This window comes from Neopsephotus bourkii, unplaced genomic scaffold (genome assembly GCF_033783945.1).
Source record: "Neopsephotus bourkii isolate Nb327-2 ecotype Australia unplaced genomic scaffold, CSIRO-AGI_Nbou_v1 NB_1183, whole genome shotgun sequence".
In the NCBI taxonomy this organism is placed as follows: Eukaryota; Metazoa; Chordata; class Aves; order Psittaciformes; family Psittacidae; genus Neopsephotus; species Neopsephotus bourkii.
The window spans coordinates 3,056,950-3,079,050 of NW_026901668.1; the positions used below are offsets into that span (position 1 = coordinate 3,056,950).

Genomic DNA, 22,101 nt, shown 5'->3' on the forward strand with positions numbered 1-22,101 from the left:
TGGAGTACCACCCTAAGGATCTATACTGAGACCTGTAGTATTCAACATATTCATAAAAGTACTCTGCAAAAGGAAATTAACCGTGAGAAGATAAAGTCTGTAGATGACACAAAACCACTCATTATAACAATTATAATCATTATAATACAAAGAACTGGGGGAAGAGTTCATAGTAATGAATTTCTATGGGCAGACTGAATTCAACATTCACAAGTTAAGGTACAGGGGAAAAAGCAAACCCAAAACATATCTCTCTATACACACAGTGATGAATTCTAAATGAGCCAACAACATTCAGCAAAGACATCTCAGCATCTGAGGAAAAGCTCTCTGGAAACATTAGCTGACTAGCCAGTGGTTGTCAAAAGCAAATTAAGAATCAGTAGGGAAAAACCCAGGTTCTCTCTCAGTCACACATATAAGTGTATGCATAACTATGCTTCCACATTTGCATGAAATTCTGCGTACCCTTTATCAAGATCTCCATAAAGGAGTAACAATAACAATAAGAGCTATGGCATGTTCCAATCTAAGAATCTAAGAGTATGGCTCTTCCATACTCTTATAATCATAAAATAAGAGTACCGTTTGAAAACAAGAAATGATTGAGGCAGGAGATGAGAATGGATTTTAAATCGTAAATATTGCTTATTTTTGTGCAAGAACTGTAACTCAAGAAGGAATCAAAAAATCATGGAGGGTAGTTTCATCAGCTATAAGGTAGGGTTAGTTCAGATGTGACTTCTAGCTTAGAAAGTCCCAAAGCAAAGATTGCCAGACTCTGGGAAAGCACATAAAAGGAAAAGCCATTCCACACTCACAAGGTTTCACTTCATTTACCCTAAGCGGCTGCCTCAGTCAGAGAAAGGATACTAACCCAGATGGACCCTTGTTCTGACCCAGCATGACAATTCTATAAATGTCAATTCAGAGAAAGAGCAAATGAGCTGCCACCCTTATACAAAGACAGTACAATTTCTGTGTGATCTAATAAAAACTCATAATGGATACCAGGGGATACAGTAGGAACCGGCTTCATTGAAATGGGGTATTTTTTCCCTGAAGACTCACTCTCCTTCAGCTACCACTTGGTAATATACAGACCTACCAAAGTAAAAATAAAACCTGTAAGCTTTCTTTAGAGAGCCTCATACAATCCATACCCTTTAGACCCAAGGACCTTCATACTGCCTTCATACTGCCATATTGCAAGGAACTTCCTGCTGCAAATAGAGGAGATGGATTAGTTAAAAATCGCTGAAGTAGAATTACTGAAAATAGCGTGATCATAGTGTGATCATACTTGCATTAATTTCCATTATTCACTAAAAACTCAGGCTTTTGAGGACTTTTATGGGGGAACTCGGTGTAAATGACTATTCAACAATCTTGAAAACAATTTTACAGTCTGGTCTCTAGGTTTTATAGGCACCAGTGGTTTACATTACTAAAGACTCCGGGGTGACCAAAGCCAAGATCTTGATTTATCTGTTAGAAGTTTCAGTATTAGACTCCAAAGATACCTTAATCCGCTTCTGATGCTTAGCTTTACTATGCATGTATCACATTGCAAAAAGAGAGCAATGTAAGAGGACATCTCTAATCATCAAGATCTGAAAAGAGCAACCAAGAACTCAAACTGATCTTTCTCTCACCTGCTTATACCAAGAACAGACTGGGATTTAACAGTTCACAGATCTCCAAATCACACGTAGCATCAAAGTCCTTTCAGGTAGCTGAATTAATTCAAACTTTTTCACTAACTTGGAAAGTTGACTTTGCCCACTTCTATTGTTTAGCATGCCCCACTTGACTCTCAGCAAGCATAACTGTGTGACATTCAGACCATGTATTAGGAGGATCTTGGGTCTAAAGGTCTTTTTCTGCTTCCAATCCTTTGCTGTCTTTCAGTCTCTTCAAGATTATTTCTTTTTTTCAAAGGAGACAACTCCCAAAAGGTTTTCCTTTTCTTTCCCACAGTCACAAAGCCCTCTTCTGCTATTCTCCTTGTATTTGCTCTGCCCTAAGCCACCATCTTTCTGAATTGAGCTTAATGTAATTTTTAATATCGATAAAATGACTGAAACATGCTCTCACTATTTGCTATCCTAAAGAACCTCTGCCAAACATAATTCCACTCTGAGCTGACTATGAAGGGCTAAGCAGAATTTAGCAAACAGGAAATTTCCATACAACTTAACCATGAAGGAAGTTCAAGTCCAGGTCAAAAACCAGACTCCATAAATCTAAACCCTCCAATCCAAGAAACATCACCAGGCTTTGCACACATTTGGGGCTGCAATCTTCAGTGGTAAAATTGGCACAATTTTTAGTGATTCTTCAGTCCTTCAAATTCCCCTGACCATAAACACTGGGTTCATTTTCTGTTCTCATTCACACAATGGCATTAACAGCATTGCAGACCTAGGCACACAACTAGCGCTGGACGTTCAAGCACAGCGCAGAACTCAATTTCCAGCTTACACAGGCACTAGAACCTCAGGTAATGTGAGCCAGTATCCATTAAGTGCAATTTTTAGTAAAAGAAATGCTTTTATCAGAAGTTCTTGAAAATGCATCTATCGGAAGTACTTTATGACTTAAAAATTAAGACTTTGTTATCTTGATTACAGAAACTACGGAAACTAAATCACATCCAAGGTCATTCAGAAGTTGACCTGTGACATTTTAATGTGTTCTATTAAGAGTATATGCACACACACATAAAGAAAAGCAAGTTTCCACTCCCCTATACTCTGTTCATGAATTTAGTTTCATTATAGCAGGCAGCTTTGAATGGAAATAAAGTTATGGAGCCCAGTTACCAAAACTATGTGCTGCAAGTGCTCCATTTTATCCAATAGCTCAACAGCTAAGATTGTAACAGGGTTTGGATCTTGTCTCTTTTCTTAACGAGTTTAGCCTACATCTCCCAAAAGACACTCTATCATGAGGATGTTCTTCCACATCCTTTCCTACGAAGTGCTGGTGCCAACAGTGTAAGAGGAACTATAACACACCACACTAAAGGTCTGACTAGCTCTGTATTCTGTCTCTGGCAGTGGCCAATAGATGTTTAGGGTAGAAACAACAGCAGGGCAAACATATAATGATGCTTCCCACAAATATTCTACAACACCTTGTGACTTCCAGAATGCCTGACAGGAAGGTGGAATCTGTGTATTTACTGATCTCCATGGCAGCTTTTTTCCATTATTATTTCCAGTAGCTGCCAGCCCTCAGCAAAATCCCATAACAGAGAGTCCCACAACTTAATTATGTGCTATGTGAACATACAGTTTGCTTTGGGCAAGTAATTAAACCTTCATACTGACTCTAGGACTCAGCTGTGTCACTTCCCAGCTGAAGGCACACTCACCTAACACACAGCTACATAGGAAGTATTCCTCATTGCATCACATATAATGGAGCAATCCCAAAGTATCCAACAGCAAGGTAGTTAAGAAGCTGTTTTGGAAATAGCACACCTGGGTTTCAGTCCCAATTACATATTTGATCATTTAGGACAGTGAAATAACACCAGTAGGGAAAGAGTAGGAGCACCATAAAGAATAGTTGGAAAATACGCTTTACAGCTCTTTTGGACAAAGGAGGTAACCTAGTCTACATACCAGCTTCTGAATTAGCAATCTATTAAATAAAAGAAGGATTCCTCCTCCAATATTTAAAAATAGCAAATCATTTCATAGACTCATAGAACAGTTCCAGTTGGAATGCATCTCTGGAGATCTTCTAGTCCAAATTGCCTGCTTCGAGCAGGCTGCCCAGGATCATATCCAATTGGGGTTTGAATATCTCCAAGGATGGAGACTCCCCGGCCTTCCTGGGAAATCTGTTGATCACAATAATATTTTTTTCCCCTACATTTTAATGGAATTTTCTGTATTTCAACTTGTGTCCCTTTTCTCATGCTCTTTCACTGGGTACCACTGAGAACAGTCTGGCTCCATCTTTTTTGCCATCATTGCTCCCCCACTCCCATATTTACAGAGTCACAGTGTGTGACAGCCATTTAGTGGCTGCTAAACTTGAATCTCATTCCGGCCACTGCTAGGAATTTCTACCCATAGATTTTTGTATTGGCTCCTGTGCATATTATTTTGTTTTCCTTCAAGTCATGAGAATGAGAACCAGAAACCACCCTTTTAAAAAGCAGTCTAGGTGAAGTGTTTCTTTGTTTACGCATTTCTTCCAGAACTCTTCTTCTTTTGATTTGTATGTTATCAGGGTTCCCATGTAGTTTATTTACTTAGGAGACATTAGAGAGGGAACACTTACATAAAACCTCTGCTCAGATGTGCTATATGCACATTACAGTGTTTGGCAAGCAAGTGTTGCCAATGGAAGTGGGGAACAGGAAGCCTTGAATTCATTCGCTGCTATCTAAAGAAGGTACCCAAGGAATGTGTTTTCTAGGATGACCTATAAAGGGGAGGTGTGTTGTCTCCTGCGAAGTTCTCGCCTAACCACTTACACTCAGCTAATCAGCACAAAACATCAGCGTTCAAAGTAAATTGAAAAGCCTCCCATGCAGCAATACACTTAAGTTAGAGTTTAATTTAAAAACCGTAGTCAAAGCACTTTGACTTCAGGCTAAGCACACATTTGTGTGCTCTGCTGAACATGGACAGTTTGTTGTACCTGAGTTCTACTTCCCAGAGGGCTGCAGCTGTCTCCTAGTTATCAGTTTTTCTGTCAGTGTTAAGAGTTCAGTAGTATCGCTGAGCCCCAGCTTTCTGAGTGCTATACAAACAGTAAGGAAAAATAGGTTGTTCTCACTCCCAGAGTTTATTATCAGGTAGAGAAGGAATGAAACTACATGTTAGAAATTTCTGATCTAATAGGTAATTACATTTAATATATTATTATGTTATACATGTTAATATTATTAAAGAAAGGGTTTAGAGTTCAAATGCCATCTTAACCTCAGCTGAATAACAACCATTAAGGCACAGCCCACAGGTCTTCCAGGAAATACTTCCACCATTTAAACATGTAGCTACATGTATATACTACTGTTATCTTTCAAATGTTATTAAGTACTCAGTCAGTTATGGCTTCATCTTTCTGTAGCTTCATCTGAAGAAGATTTCAGAGATGCAGAGAAGTATCTATAATGACAGATTCACAGGCAGAATGTGATCTGTAGGAAAAAGTTTCCTATCCCATTATATGTTTTCTGTTTGAACCACAAAGGCTGCATTACATACAGGGCTGATAGTCCTGATTGTCCTGATGTGTTCAGAGTCTGGAGGTAAAGAGTCAGGGAGAAGAAAAGCATGCCATCAGCAGTGACTTTTCCAGCCCAGCTGCAAAATATATTGGATATCTGAAGAGCAGGGAGGAAAGAAATCCTTCTCCAACATTCATCTGTCCGTTACAGTTCAACATGTTGGGAAGCCACTGGAGCTCACCTTCAATCCACTCCCAATGCCATATGTGTAGCAGTACACAGAATGGCTCTCCAGAGCAGGACCTGGGGGTACCCTGAGCACACCCTATGCCATGTACAAAGATGCTCAATGAATGTTCTTAATTACAAATTTGAATCAGAGGTTATAACCATGATTGGTCTTTAACACTAGACAACCATACACATCAGGGAGAAAGTCTGTGAAGGAGAAAAATGCCCTATATACAGCCTTTCATCCTGGCATAAGACAGGATGGAAAGAGAACTGCTGGCCAAGGTTAAACACAACCAAAAAAAGGACTAGCTACTGCCCATACTGAGTGGAAGTAAAATGCAAGATCTTTACATGATTATTCTTGAAATTAGAGGCTAACAAATAAGCAAAGTATGTGTGCATCTGAGCAGATGTGAGCTGGAACTTCATCCTCAGACATGCAAATATAGCACTTGCTTCCTTCTTTGGCCACATTCATGCTACTAAGCAGAAACCATTTGCTAACCACACAGCAGTGGCATTCACATTAGTAGAAAACCAGACTCCTCATCAGTTCCTGCTTTGATCAGCAGTTACTAACCACAGGAATAAACAGAGGGTTGTGTTCTTCACTTTCTTCATGCAGGCTCTGCAGTTCTCACATGGACATCAGTGGCAGCAAGAACAGGCCAATCCTGTTTCAGAATAGCCATTTGTCCTCATGTAAACTTATCTCCCTGATAGAGGAGCAACATACATGGCAAGGAAAAGACAATTCAAAGAGGGTTTTCCCCTTTCAATTTGTGATCTGGAAGAACAAGCATTTTAAAATTTAAAAAACCAAAGCTTGCCATATCCCTTTTTGATCATCTGGAGATGGAACATAGGCTCCCCTACATCATCAGCAGTGAATCCAGGCAAGTCTGCTACAGAACATGCCACTGAGGGAAACCATTTACTGGTAATAACAAGTCCTCAGATCCTTGCAAATCCATTGTGCATTTCATAAAAGGGTTAGAGAAAACTTAGAACTCTAATCTAAATTATTAATAATCCATAAATTGTACTGCATAATTATCCAGAAAATAGTCACTTGCAACAGACAGCAAATGGAAACTTGCTGCTGTAAAGCATATTTTGACAGCTGTTAGCATCATTCAACATGACAAGTGAAAGAATTTGCCCAGAACAAGCAGAGCAGGGCAGCTAAAATAAGTGCAATAACAAAAAGGCTGCCTCTTGTGAAAGTTATGATTTTCTCCTCTCCTGTATCTTCCTTCATTTTTTGAGCCTACACACGCTGCTGGGCTGGGTGTCAGGAGAGGAAGAGCTGAAGGGAGAATTCTGCAAGCTGTATCCTTTTCAGGGAAGTTTAACTAATGGTGTTTCAGAAGGATTCTGATTGACAGGATTAGTGTCAATGCTAAAAATTACTATTTGTGGATACTGGAGCTTACAGCTCCCATAAAAATAAAGCAGTCCAGAACAGAGTTTTGTGCAAATGAAGGCGTTCCCTCAGCAGGGAAGGTTCATGTGAACCTCTTCTGTGGCTTCCCTTCACATGGGTTTTTCCATGGAGATGGGATAGCAGAAAGTCCCTGGAGAATACCCTGCCCTGGGTGCAGAAGATTGATTCAGGTTTTTTGGTTAGCCCTTGGAGAAGGTTTTTATAATGAGCCAAAAGGAAACTCTAGGAGGGAACGTTCCCAAACTTCACGGAGGGGAACATTTAGTTCCACTCTCTTTGCTTCCATATTTATTTTACATTTGTGCTAAATACCTTTTTCTTTTAGTTTTCCAATTCATACCACCTTCCTACTAAGATAACCTAATATTCTGCTACTGACACTCAGCCCAAAACACAGTTTCGCTGTTCTAATCTCTTATAAGGACGCGGGACAGATTACTGATCACAACATTGCATTTTATCTGATTATTGTAAAGTCTTTCAGCAGTAACCCAAGTAAACCATCTTTTAGAAGGATAAAGCATTACATGCCAAAACTAGAAACTGGAAATAAGCCAATGCTATGCCACTGCAAGAGCAAAAGAAGGACTGCAGCATCCCACTTCACACAGGAAGCACCCACCTGTTTGCTGAGCCATCTCCCAGAAACTGTGAAATGGAACAAAAAAGGTGATTCTTTCCACTTACCCTGTCCCTCTCAATTAGCCTCCTCAGACAGGATAACAAAGTAATTCAATACACCGATCTCTTCTGAGCAATTTTCAGATACCTCATTTGCATTGTACCTTCACTTTCTTGCCCCATGTTTTATCCACGCTTCTCCTTTTCATTATAGAAATTACCCCAGAAATCTCCAATCTCTCTCAAATACTTTTTTGGCCTTTAAAGTACTTGGATAACATTATTTCTTCAGATTATAACCATTCATATGCGTTTGTCCTTTCTGGCTTCTAACTGAGGCAAGATGAAGCAAAGCTAAACTTTCACAGAGGAAAAATATTACAGTGCACCAGAATGCTGACACTTACTCAGGAATAAACAATGCAAACTGTTTTTTCAAAGTGGCTATATTATATATGGAAAGCTTGAAAATTATACATTTCAAAGACTGTCCCAGTAGTAATATTATGTGTTATTAATACATATAGTTATATCTTTTTCCATGGTCTGGTTCCAGTGACCCAACAAACCACTACTTTTCTTCTAGCTACTATATTTCTGCCTGGGAATAGCTGTAGCCTTGGTGCTGTCAGCACCAACTGCTGCTAATTTCTGGTATGGATGATTGGTATGTCAACTGGTATATCTCAACTTTAGCTTAAAAATACCTGCAGAAATTACCAGATACACCTGGATATTCAAGGGCCTTTAAATATCCACACAAAACATAAATTTTAGTCCACTCAGAAAAACAGATTGATTGTTACAGATTGACAACATCTTCTCCACTATATAAGTAATCAACTCTGTCATGACCTGCTGAGAAATGGATCATCACCCTGATTTCTTTGTGTTCTACCCCACAGACCGAGAAATGAAGTTACTGGAGAAAACATGGCAAGCATGTCTATTTTCTAATTTATCACCTAATGTGCAAACACAGAAACTGGCAGCTGGCAATGGATCATCAGAAGAAAAACTACCAAGGCTGTTTGCCAACATTCAGATACTACCTGTGCTCTCAGTGACAGCAACTCTGCCAAACCCACTCCATTCATTTTAATGAGCTACAACTCATAAGTTCAATATGCAGTTTAAATCTGTCCTCACTTGGCTGCCAAATAAACAGCAAGGAATGTGCACATTAAAAAAAAATAAAGTTATCTTGGTCACACCTATTACTTTTGCAAAAGGAAGGGCATGCTCAGATACTGCAGATGAGAATCTAGATGACTGAGTCCCAGCTACTTGTTTAGACTGTTAACCTTGCTTTCAATGGTAGGAAATATTACATAAAATCCATGTAACACATACATGCTAAGTGCAAATGATGAAAGAAATCAACAAGGGAAAAGAGGCCAGAGAGCTGTTGTGATGGAAGAACAGCAGCTGGGAAAACTGAAGTCAACTCAGCTATGTTATTTTTTAATTAAAAATAAACATGGGTTTTGTTGCCAAGGGATTGGTTAGCATTCCATTTAAAAAGAAGAAAAAAAAATTAAGATAGGAATTTTGTTTCACTCTCATTCCCCTCCTAACCTCCCTCCTCTCTTCTGCCCCTTCTTCCCCCAAAAAAATGTATTTATAGATTTTGCAGAAAAAAAAAAAAAAAGCCAGTCATAAAATTTAGGTCAGTATGCAGCATCTCACAGAGCCACCTATTTTTAAGGCATTCTCTTTCTCTCATGTGAATGCCTTCTTGATTAAAAATCATCAGAGACTATCATTTTAGTATTGTTAATTATTTCATCTTCACTGCCAACCTCCTTTCTAGCTGTAAAAGTATGCATGACTGCACTGCCTGAGACTGCATTTACTGTGTGTAAATGCTAGACACACTTCGGACAGCCCTTTTAATGAAGGTTTCCACAGACCCATGTTAAAGCTTCCAAGTTCAGCCTTGCTTCTCTTCAATCAAATAATAAAGCAGCTTTTATTTATGCCTGGGTAAGGGTTTATCCTAGGCTATCTTTATGGAATTTGCTTGTGTCTAAGACCAAGAAATGTCTTACACTGGGGTTCTAACTTCACAAAGAGGAATATGAAGTCACTAGCAGAGAAAAAACAAAGAATCTAAAAGGTTCAGTTCAGGCTTTTAATACACTCCAAGGACCCAAAGGCCAGCTACTTTTAAAGGCTGACTACCTCATTACCCTCTCTCCACTATGTTTTTCATTCATCTGTCTTATACACTTTTGTGCTTTTATTATTCCTGACCTTAGAGAAACTTTCAACTACTGAGGTGTTAGCCACAAACCAGCCTTATGACAACTATTTCTCTGCACTGCTTCCATATCATGTTTCAAAATCTTACTTTGATTCACCAGCTTTTATCTTCTTTCTTCCCATGTGCTTTACTTGTTATTTACATTTTGCTTAAGATGCTTTAGGCCATAATTCATCTGAAATACACATCCAGAGGCAGTTGCAATTGTTCTGATAAAGCATGTAGGAGCTGGTGGTGCAAATTTTCCCCAAAACAGATCAAAGAAATAGAAATTTTCTACTGAAATTTCCTTCTTCTACTGAATAAAAGTATCAGTTCTGGTTGAGTCAAAGAAATAGTCACTGAGTTGACTGGTGAGAAAAGATAATTCAGCTGAAGTAGAAATACTAAAGAAGGCCTACAGGAAATCTGGAGAGGGACTTTTTACAAGAGGTATGTAATGACAGGACAAGGGGGAATGGCTTTAAACTGAAAGAGTGGAGATTATATTAGATGTTAGAAAGAAAGTCTTCACTATGAGGGTGGCGAGACACTGGCACAGGCTGCCCAGAGGAGCTGTGGATGCCCCATCCCTGGCAGTGTTCAAGGCCTGGTTGGACAGGGCTTGGAGCAACCTGGTCTAGTGGAAGGCATCCCTGCCTATGGCAGGCGGGGTGGAACTGAATGATCTTGAAGGTCCCTTCCAACCCAAACCATTCTATGGCTCTATATCTCCTGTATCTCTGATAAAGACCATCATGCATAGCAAGTCACCAGCCTAAGGGCTGTTCTGGAATAGGACTTGCTTGCATCTAACTGAATTCATTCCAGTTTGTTTTTTAAAAGTCCATGGACAAGGGGAAATACAATATTTAGCTATTCAGTGCAGAGCAGCTCTAAAAATAAATAAAGAGTCCTGAACAAGAATAGTGCAGTATAAGATGGTCAATGCACCCACATTTTCAGAACAGAAAGACCCAACCTCCATCCCAGCTGCACAAAGTGGTATTTGAAACTTCAGCCTTGCAAGGACAGAGAGCCAATGGATTAATCTGAAAATGTCTCTCTGCCTGCCTTTCTACCTTATGAGGTCTTTTTGTGCATCTGATTGCATTTCCAGAAAGAGTCTGAAATTCTGAAAACATAAAGACAGAAATAATTTCTCCCCAGCTCTGGTCAGTATCTGCTGATTCATATCCAGATTCCTCTCTAGTATCTGAATCTTCCATTGGCTCCACAGAAAATCTGTAGTTGACCATAGATCATAAGGATAGCTAACTAAATAGCATAATCCATACTATTTGTGATGCAACAGTAAGCACAAGAGAAAGAGGATATTGGGTTGCAAAACATTTTTCTTTATGCTTTGTGTATTTTTTGGAAAAGGAAAGAAAACCACATTAGGCAAAATGCATTTGTTTTGACTCAAAGACATTGGCTCACACAGAAACATTACTGCAGCTAGTGAGAGTTCAAGACTTTGTTGCCCAAAACATGTTAAAAAAAAATAAAAATATTAAAAAGCCTTTGGAAATCAAATGTTATTCCTCATCCCAACCAAATGTAAATAAATTCAACAGCTTAGTGACCAACAGTACGCAACAGGATGACTTTTCTGGGTAATTAAGCATCAAAGCAGAGCTGAAACATACTAAGAATATTCTTCTTTGGCAAGACAAAACTGGATTCAACATTAGAAAGTAAGAGAAGGGGGGAAGAATAGCTTGGCACTGACAGAACCAAAACGTGCTACATTTCAGTCTCCTTAAGTTTTACACCAATTTCCATTTAGGAATAGAATTTAGTTGAATTAAACATCATTGGAGGGATGGTTTTATCTTTCAGATGGTCACTTGGTGTTTGAGTCTAAGGGTTACATGAAAACAGAGAAGTCAGAGAGGCTTCTCAGTTAAACTTTGCCTTTTCCAGATAGGGTGACTATTTGACTGTCAAATAGTAGCTTCCTAATTCTGACTACTAGATTTCCATCCTTCCCACAGTATTTTTGTTTTTCTTCAAGATCTGCAACAGCTCAATCTAAAAACTAAAACAAAGCAAAAGCTTTTATCCATTGCCTGTATAATGGCAGGGAGGTAGGTATAATCACACAAATACTGAGAACAGGGAAATCAAAAATACAAATGGAAGACAACAGATCCTGTCTAGTGGGAAAGAGTTGTAATAAAGTCACTTAAAAATGTCATCAGCCTTTATTCACAAGAGCAGTCTTATCAATGAATAATAACTCAGTGACTCTGCTTTGTTTTAAAAGGCTAGAAGTCTCTTCTTGTCATACAATAATAGCACTATTTTGTCTTTTAAACCTCAGAGCAAGAATCTAGGCCACTGAAAATACAAGCATGTACCCAAATGGTCTAAACATTTAAGACCATCCACATGTCCCATCTTCATCTGGCAAACAGAAAATGAAATGCTATTTACAGCCCTTTGATATTTCTTTGTTTCTCATGGGAAACTAGTTGATGTTGTCTATTGTCAGCTCTCATTGTTAACAACACTCATGAAGAGTTTATTAATTTTATGCCTTGATGCCATCTGTCCAAAGCAACCTTTCAATGAGGGTCACATTAGACCAATAAACAGCAAAGTATCATACAGACATCAGGATTCATTCACTAAGTGGAATTCAAGAAGGCTGACATTAAAATTTCATATATTTCTTATTTTAAAACATAACTTTCTTGTCAGCCTCAGGATTTCCTTAATCTTTAAGTTGTAGAAATACACAAAACTAAACAATAGTTTCTTACTCCACTTATTTCTTCTGTCACATAATATATGAAACCAAGTTCAAAGAACATCCCCACTGGAATATGTTCCGTCTTCCTTTCTTGATCCTATTGAAAATCTGGGGACGAAGCAGTTTATATGTGAAATAATGCTTAGTTTCACCAATTCAGTGGATGTTAAGTTATGATTTCTCGCAGTTGAGAGCAGCTTTTTTAGCTGGAATTGAAGAACCCTATACCATCAGAATCCATGGCACATCATGGTATCACATGGCACATCATGGGACTCACTTTGAAAAGCCTGGTCTACTGGGAATCCACCTGTCAGAGAAGGGAAAGAGCATCTTCAATCATAGGCTTGCTAGGCTGGTGAAGAGGGCTTTAAACTAAACTTGCCAAGGAACCTTAATCCACCCCATTCCTACCAGTTTGATGGCAAATGCCCAGAGCCTGGAGGGGGATCACAGGTCTGCAAGCAGCACAAAGGAGTTTCTGCCACTCCCTCTCTCTAGCCAATAAGTCAGCTTCATCAGAGGCCCAACTTAAATGCATCTATGCAAACACACATAGCATGGGGAATAAACAAGAGGGGTTAAGAGGCATGGTTGCCTACCAAGCTACACTCTAATTGGTCATGGAGACATGGTAGGACAGGCAGGGGCAATGAGGAGGGCATGACAGCCTCTATTTCATTGACCAGCTAGAGTGGACAGAGTTCTGCCTGGGGATGGATGAGGAGCCAACGAGAGTTTACAGGTCAGGATTACGGGAGGGCAGGGACAGGTGACATTTTAGTGGGGGTCTGCTACAAATTGCCTAAGCAGGAAGACTGCGCAGCTGAAGCCCTCCTCAGGCAGACAGGAGCAGCCTCACATTGACAAGTAGCCTAGAAGAAATACAGAAAAATTGTCTGGGCAGCCAGGGATCAGGTTAGGAAAGCTAAATCCCTGATAGAATAAAATTAATCTGGCCAGGGATCTTAAGGGCAAAAAGAAAAACTTCTATAGTTTCACCAATGATAAAAGGAAGACTAGGGAAAACATGGGCCTTCTCCAGAAGGAAACAGGTGACCTGGTTACCTGGGTTATGAAGAAGGCTGAGGTACATAACTTTTTTGTCTGTCTTCATTGGTAAGTGCTCCAGCCACACCAGCCTAGTCACAGAAGGCAAATGCTGCAACTAGGAGAATGAAGAACCACTCACTGTAAGAGAAAACCAGGTTCAAGACCATCTAAGAAACCTGAAGGTGCACAAGTCCATGGGACCTGATGAGACGCATTTGCAGGTCCTAAGGGAACTAGCAGATGAAGTATCTAAGCCACTATCCATTATATCTGGGAAACTGTGGCAGTCCAGTGAAGGAAAACGTAACCTACATTATTAAAAAGGGAAAAAAGGAAGACCCAGAGAACTATGGTTTTGTGAGTCTCACCTGAGTGCCTGGCAAGATCATGGAGCAGATCTCCCTGGGAACTATCCTAAGGCACGTGGAAAATATGGAAACGATCAATGAAAGCCAACATGTCTTCACTAATGATAAATTGTGCCTGACAAATTTGATAGCCTTCTATGACAGGGCTACGGCACTGGTGGATAATGGGAGAGTGACTGACCTTACCTCCCTGGACTTGTACAGTAGCTATATTCCAGAGGGGTAGCTATAGAAAGAAATCTGGCCTATGCTTTAGGTAAAAAACATACCCAAGACACACAACACAGGGAAGGAAAGGGGACATGGAAAAATAAAGCAATTGGGAACCAGTTGTTAAAAAAAAAAAAAAAGCAACAGTGACACAAAAGCATCAAAAATGAAGATTGGGACAGAAATTGGCACAGAGTGAATGAGACCAACCAGAGAAGTGGTTAGCAGGTAAAGCTTAACCATAGGCCTGACCTAGCTTCATTACACTAGAAGTTCAAAGCAACTCTTACAGCTCCTCCAGTTTAAGGCTAGGGCTTGTTGCAGAAGCATGGTGTCACATTCAGGACCAGTATCTGAAGGGGGCATACAGGGATGCTGGGGAGGGACTCTTCATTAGTGACTGTAGTGATAGGACAAGGAGTAACGGGTTAAAACTTAAACTGGGGAAGTTTAGATTGGATATAAGGAAGAAGTTCTTTACTGTAAGGGTGGTGAGGCACTGGAATGGGTTGTCCAAGGAAGTTGTGAATGCTCCATTCCTGGTGGTGCTCAAGGCCAGGCTGGACAGAGCCTTGGGTGACATGGTTTAGTGTGAGGTGACCCTGCCCATGGCAGGGGGGTTGGAACTAGATGATCTTAAGGTCCTTTCCAACCCTAACTACTCTATGATTCTATGATCATCACATTATACTTTTATATGTATTTATAAATTCAGTGGTGCTTGTCCCTTCTACCTAGAAAAGAGGCCCACACACCAACAGAGAAGGAATCCACACAGAATTACTGTCAGATAGGAGGAACACGAAAAACAGCTTTACAATAATACTTCACGAAGCAAGGCTCATTCTACCTATCTTACCAAAACCAGGAGATTAGAAATAGATAACCAAAGACTTAAAAAAAGAAAAAAAGGGGGGGGCTTGGTGGGGGGAAGAGGGGCTTTGAAAAGTTGTATGGGTAGTGTTGTAGCTCTGAGTTTGATCTACAAAACAGCTTTCATCTAAACAATTAGATTGCTCTCCTCCAAGCTATTCATCATCTCATATATTTTTCTAATTTTGACTTCTACCCACTAGAGAGCAGAAACCTTCTAAATAATTATCATCTAGGGATTCCTCAGCTGGAATTTGGACTGGCCTATGAAATTCCTCCAGATAATGCCCCTTGACTTTTTCCCATAGACCTCACTATTGCAGTTCAATGCTTGGAATGCCAGCTTCACGCTGCAGAAATTAGCCTTCTGCGCAACAATTGTCAAATTCACTTAGTACCAAGACTGTGAAAATAGTATGCTCCAACTTTTGTGTTTGAACAATAACTTGCTTCTAGGATTACTTTGAAGGAGATAGGGGGCAACTAAAGAAATAATTACGAGGTTTTTTTAAGGGTTGTTAGATTAGCAGTCTCAGAGAGTGAAGTCTTCCACTGGTCTGCAAAGCCGACCAGTAAATGGCAGCAGCAGCCGTGTCAGCCCAGTTAGGTACCAACTGATTTCCAGTTAATATTTAGCTACTTTGCATTTTCCGTCCGGGATGTCAGAGTGGGACAGTTGCTTTAGTGACTTTTCTCGTAGCAAATCACTTACTCCATACACATCATTGCCCGTCAAAAAAATTTCATTCCATCATGAGGAACATGTTTGAAACTCCACAAGGGGAAGGCTTCAGGTATGGTATTATCTCTTCCCCTAGCCAAGTTTGCATGCCTTCTTGCAATACACAAGCACAAATATATCTATAATCACTTTTAGTCAACATTCAACCACAGTAAAGTTTTGTTTCTTTCTATGGTATGCATATAATTTCCACTACAAGACTAAGTGATTCAGTTTTCAATCTCACAACAAACCTATGAAGGAAGCAGTAATTTCTGTTCTCATTTTACCATAGGCTGATTGTAACAAAGGGAAAATAGCTAATTTGAACAGTCACAGACATTCTGTGAATGAAAATCTTATCTGGGGGCCTCCTAGTGTGTCAAACATTGTTTGTGTGCTGGTTTTTGCATTGGTTTTTGCTTTGAGTTTGGTAAGGCTTTTTGGTTGGGTTGTTTTATTTTTCCTCCCCCATTTGATTTTCTTGTTTTCTTTACAGGGAAAAGAGAGGAGACATAAATAAAATAAAAGGCAACTTTTTCTGTAAGAAATAAATGTTTCATTTCCTAGAAACACAGAACGTATTTCTGCCAGATTATTTCAGTACTATGCTCTGAAAAGGGAGAGGAGACAGTGACAAATGTGGCAGTAGGTGATAAACTACTGCCCTCTTTAGAAATAACAATTCTGTTGCTGTTGATTTCCTTGTTTGAGTCAGAAACAAAGCACATGTTTTACACAGACTGAAGGGCCTCTTTATACATCCATAAATGACATACAAACCATTAAAAATAATGGGAGGAGGAGGAGGAAGGAGAAAAGAGAGGAAGCTTCAGACAAACCCTACGTACTGTTTTGTTCTAAGCATACAAAACAGCAGAAGCATCTTTAGTGCCCTATTGGAACTGTAAGTAGGATCACTTGTGCTTGGCAATTGGCCAGACATCTGTGAAGATTCTACATGGTTTTAATAACTCCATATAGTTAACATAGAGACTGTGATTTATAATCCCCCAAACTGTGCAACACACATCAAGATAGATCTAATAAAATTTCATATAGACATTCAAGGGAAAGCCAAATTATTTTCTATAATCAAAAATTTCTACTTGCACGCCACAGTCTTATGGGTTCTTGCCTAACTGGGATTCTTGAAATTAGGATGCAAAGCTTAAAATGTACCCACTTATTAACTTTCTTCATTCTTTTTAAGAGGAAGATATTCTCTGAGTGCTTTCAGAAGTCATATGTGGTATATACATCTACACCCTGACATGAAACCTCAAGTTGTCTTGAAATATGCATTTCTTCCATGAGGTGTTCATGGCTTAAGACTCATGAGCAGACCAAACAATTGCAGACCAAGTTCTCCTAGTTCTAAGTTCAAACACTCATAAAAGTTATTCTCAGAGGTGCAGATTTCTCTGCAAATTAATTTGTCACCATTTTCAAATACGTGCCTCAATACAAAGACATTTGGTTGCATATAGCAGTCACAGCTTTGTTTTCTCTCTTCTGGTGCTCCATGCATCACTTCCCTGGTAACATGTCCACAGCCAAGTAATTATGGACCACACTAAGTAAACTTTCATACTAAAGCAGAAAAGTAAAACAAAAATTTAACCGCACACACCCCTAAACTACAATTTTACCAGTTCAATCTTGTCTTTACAACCGCAGCCTTAAGCTGTTATGAAAACGGCTTTTTCCAGGAAATAGAAAGCTGCACTACTTCAATGAGAGATACAATTCTGAACAGATGCAGCTAAGTCCTTACAAATCCCTGGGTAGACATAGTTATTCAGTTTGAGAGGTCAGAGTGTGGCTGGGAGTCGAAGCATTCTGAAGATGGTGCAAATCAAAGTAGCTTTTCCTTCAGCGTGGTGATTTCTCCTACTTGGAGTTCCTTCTGCTTTGAGAGAATGGACATAAATCAGTCTCTCAAAGCAGTATACACTGTTCACTAGATTGTGTGAAGTACTGTTCTTTTTGTAAGATGCTTTTTTCCTCATGTCTGCTGGTACAGCTTAAAACTTGTTATAATGACATGGTGCTGGGTGACTACTTGGCTGTAGAACATAGACAGAAAGTCAGCTTCTTTCCAGTTTAAATGCAAAAGGAAAACTTGGCACTGTGGTATAAGGGAAGTGTGGTGACACATGACAAATACTCTTGTACCCACAAGCATGTGCCAAAGGTGGGGTTTTCAGTATGTTTTTGAAAATAAGACTGTATGCTAAAAGAAAAGTCATATGACATTTCTGCCTCTGCGCTTTCTGCTACCTCCCCACCATGCTCATTAGTGCAATTAGATTATTTGCTCTGTTCTCTTTGGGGTATCTTTATATGTCCCGTGTGAAGATGGCCAGCCCAGCTACTTGTACAAAGGTCATTTCAAGATTGTGAGCAGTGAGACACAGCTGAAGCACCACTCAGCCTTAATGAGAGGAACTACCATGGCCTTAGCTGCAGCAGGTCTCCCACAAGAAATAATGCTGGGACCACTCTGTACTAGAAAGAAACTAAGCATTTTGCTTGCTGGATTGGTGTGAAGGATGAGAACAGGTTTTTGATCTTGTTCTTTTAAAGTTTTACCCTACTCTTTTCTCTACTCTGAAATACCCAACACCAAACAGATGTAGCAACATAAAAGGCTTGTCACACACCGCACATTGTAAAGACTGATTTTCAGCCTCTGAATTGTAAGTAAAATCTGTCTACGAGACATAACCTGATCTCCATTTATATAACAGCATCCCCACTGCAGGCTCTATGTATTATAATATTCACTCCTAGTAACTAAAATAACAATCACTGTTTATGCCTACAAATGGCTGCATTAAGTAATTAGATATTTTAAAGGAGACCAACACCAGGGTAACCATTGATAAGATCATAGAATAATTTAGGTTAGAAAGACCTTTAAGATCAGCAAGTCCAACCTACTTCACCAGAATAAACACTCAATGTCAAGAATTTCATTCTGAATGCATGGTAATGTAATAGAGAGCAAAATACAGATAACACTCATAGCAAACATTAAGAAACAAGCTACTAAGAATTGTCAGGATTCTAGTCATAAACAGTTTACAGTGGAATAGGATATATTTGTAAACAAGAATCAGCACATTAATGGGATGTTTGTTACCGTGACTAACAAACCATCCTATTTTCCCCCAATATCTATAAGATACATCATTCATATCAATAACTTGACTTCAATTTCCTGTGATCATTTGTCATCCCTTTATAAAATAAACTTGGAAATAAAGTACTAATATGATCTTAATGAATAGAGAAGTTTTTATTACAGAGCCCTGGAAGAGGTTCTTCAAGACCGCAGACTACCCTTTCCTTGCTCTCAAGATCCAAAATGAGTTCTGACAGACAAGCACTTGGCTTGGCCAACACGCGTATTTGTAGGAAGACACAAAATACAGATTTCTAAAGGCATAAATAATAGTTAAATGCCCAAGTCTCATAAGTTTTAATAGGACTTATGAACATTCTACCTTTTAAAATCCTTTTAAAAAAGTCTATCACCTTCAACAAAGACTGAAAAGAATCGGGTTTAGACAACCTATTTTTCACTCCTATTTACATTTAAATGTGATATAATGCTCCAAGCATGGATAAATCAGTCTAAGTTTTTTAGATTATTTTGAGATCAGTAGAGCAGTGGATGTTTTTTACATCAACTTTAGTAAGGTTTCTGACATTCATCTCATAACATGTAACATCCACATAGATTAACACAGAGATGGATTGAAAACTGAAAGAACTGTCAGGCCCAGAGGGCTAAGAGCAGTGTTTCAAAACCCAGTGAGGCTAGTCAGTAGTGGGTTACACCAGGGTCAACACTGGGACCAAAACTGTGTAACATCCTCGTTAATGACCTGCATAATGGAAGAGTCCACCATCCACAAGTCTCTAATCAACATAAACCTGGAAGGAGCAGTTTATACACCAGATGGTTGTGCTATTCAGAGGGACCTTGGCAAGCTGAAGAAATGGTCCAACAGGAACCTTGTGAAGTTCAAGTTTCCATCCTCAGAGGTATTAAAAAACTCAACTGGACACAAGCATGGGCAACTTACCCTAGTTGACCCTGCTTTGAGAAAAGGTGGGAGGGCTACAAAATCCCCAGAGACTCCTTGCAACCTCGTCAGTTCTGCAGTTCTGCACCTACAGTAGTTTCAGGATGACTGTACACTGATGCATCTTGCAATATATGTAGCATAAAAGTACAGTATACAAACATACAAATCATACTAACTTCCATAGTATAAAAGTATAACAAGGCCAGTTTCTTAGGTAATAACTTCTCTGTGGAAACTAGTCCTATGCACATCCATTTGCATCAGTTGAATTTATGAACATTAACAAGGTTTTGTTCTGAAGAGTAAGTGCCAATTGTACCTTGATAAAAATGCTTCTACCAGAACTCTTTTTAACAGCTCAGCATCTTACATGAAACTACTCTAATCATTGCCTTAATCAACATCATAACTTCCAGTACAACTTGCAATTAACATATGGTAAATAGCATCCGCCAATTAGACTATCATGTGCACTGAACATGTGATTCTTGTTTTCACTGGAATGCAGCTATTTGTGCTGGATCTCATCCAGGGTCTCTGCTTTGGCCTCTAATGCTCTTTGGATGAGCAACCCTCAACTTTCTGCTGCAGCTAAGCGGAAGACAAGATTCCTGCATATATGAATGAGGTCATAGATATGAAACTTGAAAGGAGATTCATTAGTCATTTTTAGAGCTTCAATACTTTAAAGTAGAAGCAAATAAATCACAGAACACATCCACTTCATCACTGCATACCATCATCACAGACAACAAAGTTAAATCTACATTAATCACATATATCCCACCATTTCTCCTTTTGTTCCATGTCCATCTTTTCCCCCTTTTTCTTTTTAAACTTCATGGCCTAGAAACAAATGAAGGTATTTTTATTGTTTTACATAATCATTCAAGATCACATCTCTGCTGTGGCTGAGTGTGTTCTATGGATGGCTAAAGATTCAGACTTTCCAGGGCCACCTATAATTGCTCAGCATCTGTCAGGACTAGATGGTTTATCTTGACAAATAATCAATTTATTATTAGTGATCTCTTTCCTCACATGTGCAGCTTTCTCTAGAACAAGGATTCTTTAGTAGCAACAAGTGACTGCTTCAAAGCTGTATACATATATAAGCTAAAGGACTGACTTGCCCCATGCACAGTTTTGTAGAGAGATCACAGCCTCTGCTCCTGACAGGTCTGCAATACCCAAACACAAAGTGCGCAGCAAACCACAGAGCAGAAGTATCAGATGTGAAGCCCTTAAATCTTCTGCACATTAAAAAAGCAGTAGGCAACTAGGACTTCTAAGCAACCTTACAATCAAAACATGAAGGAAGGCAGAAAGCTATTCGTAAACTTCCATGTGTTGCTTTGACTTCCAAAACCAACAAAGAAACACGCTTCAAATTTTGGGAGAGAAACCTGATTCATAGAAGGAGTTTCTACTTCTACCTGCCTCAATAACTGCTGCTAGAGTTCCAAAACAATATGAAAAGATTGGCATGGTGACAATTCTACTTAGACCCCCAGAGGAGAACTATGCTAAGGAGACAGCCACTGTCACCATTATCAGTCAAGGTAGAAAAAACTGTTTAAGCCTTTGAAAGACACCCTTTTACCAACAAAAGAGAAAGCTGTGACCTGAGACTCAAGACAAGACTTATCTGCCTAACTCTACCATGTGATTTGAGGAAAGGTTTTGGGGTGAGATTGGGGGCAGGAGTTTGCCTCAGTGTTTCTTCTTCCCCTGCTGCCCTTTGATTCTCATCTGGTCAGATTTTAAGTCTTTGAGCTCTTAGAATGCTTTTCAACATAAACACTGCTTGAGCACCTCACAAGTGTGTTATAAAACTATTAATACAGATAACAGTCTTTTGATTTCTCTGAGATAGAGAAAAACACTGACAAAAAGTCAAAGGAGGCACACAAAATTTTCCACACTAATCGATTGACTGCATGTTGCAGAGTCAAGGTCCATTATGAGCAGTGTTAAGAAGCTTTGCTTCAGTCTGAAAGGCAAAGCTCAGCTGTCATTTCCATCTGTGTAATATACATAGCAAAGGTTTATGTGAATGTTCCATCACATGTTCTTGTTGCTGTCAAATACAGAAAAGGAAGAAAATGGAAATACGTGTCACTGAAGTAATTTTCCTTCCCACATACAACCTCAGGGTGAGATGATGTCAGATTTTACAAACAAAACAAGTTTGAATGGCAACAACATTCAAGAAGAGGAAATCCAAAGGAAACCTGTTTATCAAAAAGTGGTGCTGATGATCCAATAGGCAGC

At 39.3% G+C, this 22,101-nt stretch overlaps 1 protein-coding gene across 8 annotated transcripts in view; it reads right to left on the bottom strand.

Moving 5' to 3' along the window:
* CALD1 (caldesmon 1) overlaps positions 1 to 22,101 on the bottom strand; it is a 197,468-nt gene that overhangs the window by 119,178 nt on the left and 56,189 nt on the right. The gene's annotated exons all lie outside the window — the stretch shown is intronic.